Source organism: Apium graveolens, chromosome 5, assembly GCF_009905375.1.
Source record: "Apium graveolens cultivar Ventura chromosome 5, ASM990537v1, whole genome shotgun sequence".
NCBI lineage: Eukaryota > Viridiplantae > Streptophyta > Magnoliopsida > Apiales > Apiaceae > Apium > Apium graveolens.
In genome coordinates this window covers 176082110-176085587 of record NC_133651.1, presented here as the reverse complement: position 1 = coordinate 176085587, position 3478 = coordinate 176082110, and the positions used below count along the sequence as shown (strand labels likewise).

Below are 3478 nucleotides of genomic sequence, written 5' to 3'. Positions count from 1 at the left end.
AGGAGATAAGGAAGAAGACCGATTTAGCACACCGCAACAAAGAGGAAGCATATATTCTTGTGATTCTTGTTTCGTTGTAACGTTGGATGCTAGTTTTCTTGCTTTGAACTTATTTACTCTTGTGACGTATTATGTTTTAATATAATTAGTTTAGTTATTATTTTCTTGTGTTTGTTTATCATGATTTCAGTTGAACCCATGATGTCGATAAGTGCTATTATGGGCTAATCGTGATCATGGGGTTGCAACGGATTTATTATAGAATTCTTTAGTTAATTGTTTAATACTTTAGTGTATGATGATTGCATGATATCTAGTATTGGTTGTGCGTATTCGTCTTATGTGCGTCGCGAACATATAAGATAGGGTGTTAATCTCTTGTGAAGCGACGGTGGATCTTGAGATTTAGAACTTGCCATGCTAGCATAGGTTCATGTACGTTGTGCATGATTAGTGGGTAACTCTAACAGTTTTATTTGCCCTATGTAATCAAAAAGAATAACTTGTGCTTAAATCGTTGTGTTGTCAATTTCTGTAGACATATGGGAACTCAATATAATTGATGACTATTTAACTTCTATCTTAATTGTGGATGCTTGGTAGAATGATATTAGTACAATGAAAGTTGGCTTTTATCAGTTTCGTGTTATTCGATTAATATCATCACTGTCACATGCTAAAGGTAATAACAATGGCTATAGAAGGAAGTAATAATAAAGTTGTGATCTCATGAGTGTTTTATTATTGATAAATTGAAGTGTTAGTTAAGTGATTAATTAAGTAGTTAATCGTAGTTAATATTTAATCAACAATTTTAAGTGTTATTATCTTAACATTGAGAAGTAATCATACATTGGTGAGTGAGTTTAATTAGACAATAATTTAGTCTGAGTCTCTGAGGGAACGAACTAGAAAGTATTCTATATTACTTGTGAACGCGTATACTTGCGTGAATATTAGTGCGTGTTTTCGCTCTAACAAGTTTTTGGCGCCGCTGCCGGGGACTCGGCGTATTTGTTTAGTTTATGTACTTACCATCATTGGTCATTAGGACTCAGTGATTAGGACGTAGTAGTTACTTATTTTTCCGGTTGTGTTTCAGGTACTTTAGCAAGCGTTTATGCAAACTCGTTCTCGTGCTCGCAAGAGGACTTTAGATACAGCTGAGGAGACAGACGAAGTTCTTGATATTCCGGAGAAGTTAGATTTTGAGGATTCGGATTCAGGAACTGAGCAGAAAGAACCAGTAAACATGGGAGATCGTATTGTTCAAGCTGATCCAGCTCTTATGGATTTTTCTCGGCCGAAAATTGATGACATTCAGTCAAGCATCCTTCATCCGGCTATTCAAGCTAACACCTTTGAAATCAAGCCGGGCACTATTCAGATGGTGCAGAATTCTGTTTCTTTTGGAGGAGCGGCAACTGAAGACCCCAACATGCACATAAGGAATTTTGTCGAGATCTGCAGCACTTTTAAGTATAATGGCGTGACTGATGAGGCTATCAAGTTGAGGCTTTTCCCATTCTCACTAAGGGACAAGGCTAAAGAATGGTTACATTCTGAACCAGCTGGGTCCATCACTACGTGGCAAGATCTTGCGCAAAAGTTTCTGGTTAAGTTTTATCCGATGGCAAAGACTGCTGCTATGAGGAGTGCTCTTACTCAGTTTGCGCAGCAACCTACAGAATCTATGTGCGAGGCTTCAGAACGTTACAAGGAAATGTTGAGAAAATGTCCACATCATGGAATGCCGGATTGGATGGTGATCACTGGTTTCTATAATGGTTTGGGGGCCCAATCTCGGCCCATGCTCGATGCAGCAGCTGGAGGCGCTTTATGGGCTAAAAGCTATACTGAGGCGTATAATCTTATAGAGACGATGGCTGCAAATGAGCATCAAAACCCCACGCAAAGGATGACGTCAGGCAAGGTAGCAGGTATTCTGGAAGTTGATGCAGCCACCGCTATTACAGCCCAGCTCCAAGCGCTATCAATGAAGGTTGATTCTCTGGCTACGTATGGAGTTAATCAAATAGCTATGGTTTGTGAGCTTTGTGCAGGTTCTCATGCTACGGATCAGTGTTCTCTTGTAATTGAATCTGTTCAGTATGTTAATAATTATCAGCGACAACATCAGCCTGTGCCAGCGACCTATCATCCTAACAATAGAAATCATCCAAATTTCAGCTGGGGGAATAATCAGAATGCTATTCAGCCACCATATCAGCAAGGAATGAGTAAACAGTTTAACCCACCTGGATTCCAGCAACCACAGCAGTATGCTACAAGGCAATCATATCCTCAGCAGGGAAGTGCAGCTGCACCTACTAGTGCTGATTTTGAGGAACTTAAGCTATTGTGCAAGAGTCAGGCGGTTTCTATCAAGACCTTGGAAAATCAAATCGGTCAATTAGCCAATGCAGTGCTCAATCGTCAACCTGGCACTGTTCTCAGTGACACGGAAGTACCAGGCAGGAAGGAAGCTAAAGAGCAAGTCAAGGCTATTACCTTAAGGTCTGGAAAAGTAGCTGATGCTGAAAAGGCAAAAGAAGTAGAAGCTGAAATTAGAGGTGAAGAATCTAAGCAAAAGGAGAAAGCGGCGGAACCAAGGAAGACTACTGTTGAACACACTCTGCCTGAGGCTAATACAGGGGAGAAACAGCTCTATCCTCCACCACCTTTTCCTAAGAGATTGCAGCAACAAAAGCTGGATAGACAGTTCGGAAAGTTTCTGGAGGTGTTCAAGAAACTTCACATCAATATACCTTTCGCTGAGGCTCTGGAACAAATGCCCAGTTATGCGAAGTTTATGAAGACTATTCTTTCAAGGAAGGTGAAACTGGATGACCTTGAAACCGTTGCTCTCACGGAAGAATGCAGCGCTGTTCTGCAACAAAAGTTACCACCAAAACTGAAAGATCCAGGAAGCTTCACCATTCCATGCACCATTGGCAATCTAACTTTTGACAAGTGCCTTTGTGATTTGGGAGCAAGCATTAATCTGATGCCGTTGTCGATCTTTAAAAAGTTGGATCTGCCTGATCCAAAACCCACATACATGTCGCTACAATTGGCTGACCGTTCCATTATTTACCCAAGGGGCATAGTTGAGGATGTGCTCGTCAAGGTGGATAAGCTCTTCTTTCCAGCAGATTTTGTTATTCTGGATTTTGAGGAAGATAAGAAGATCCCCATAATCTTGGGAAGGCCTTTCTTGGCTACTGGTCGTACCTTGATAGATGTGCAAAAAGGTGAACTTACTATGCGGGTCCAAGATCAGGATGTGACCTTTAACGTATTCAAGGCAATGAAATTCCCTACAGAAGATGAGGAGTGCTTAAAATTGGATGTGGTTGATTCAGCGGTTACTTCGGAACTCGATCACATGCTAATGTCTGATGCATTGGAAAAGGCCTTAGTGGGGGATTTTGACAGCGATGATGAAGATAGCAACGAGCAATTACAATATCTGAAC

The 3478-nt window shown here is 40.9% G+C and overlaps 1 non-coding gene across 1 annotated transcript; it reads right to left on the bottom strand.

Moving 5' to 3' along the window:
• Window positions 1-1645: 1645 nt before the first annotated feature.
• On the bottom strand, window positions 1646-1752 carry LOC141662926 (small nucleolar RNA R71). Its single transcript, XR_012551026.1, has one exon. It is a non-coding gene; the product is annotated as a small nucleolar RNA R71 (small nucleolar RNA).
• Window positions 1753-3478: the final 1726 nt, after the last annotated feature.